The sequence below is a fragment of the Penaeus monodon genome, unplaced genomic scaffold, assembly GCF_015228065.2.
Source record: "Penaeus monodon isolate SGIC_2016 unplaced genomic scaffold, NSTDA_Pmon_1 PmonScaffold_7290, whole genome shotgun sequence".
Lineage (NCBI taxonomy): Eukaryota > Metazoa > Arthropoda > Malacostraca > Decapoda > Penaeidae > Penaeus > Penaeus monodon.
This window is the reverse complement of record NW_023662428.1, coordinates 7,133-7,500: the sequence shown is the minus strand read 5'-3', so window position 1 is coordinate 7,500 and position 368 is coordinate 7,133.

The following is a 368-nucleotide window of genomic DNA, read 5'->3' as shown; positions in this document are numbered from 1 at the left end:
ATACACATCAAATTTCAAGCTTAAAAAAAAAAAAACTAATTGATTACTTACAATTCGTTAGAAGTCATGTCCCTTTGGCCTAACGTAACTAACTTAACCTTCTGGAAATTATTCACAGTGTTATGCCGCTTCCGCCCTGCCTACGCCCCCGCCCCACCTACGCCCACGAGGAATCAGCCTACAACGTCCACCGCTCTATGGAAGACGCCCATACCAAGTACCAGTAAGATGGTATCAACGATGGAAACATACCGGGAGGGGTGATAGGCCTACCCAAAAATTATGTCTTCGTTTGATGTAATTCAGGGGGGAAAAGGTTGTATTCTCTTCGTGGATTGACTTTGCTGTTGGATATTGATGATAGATTG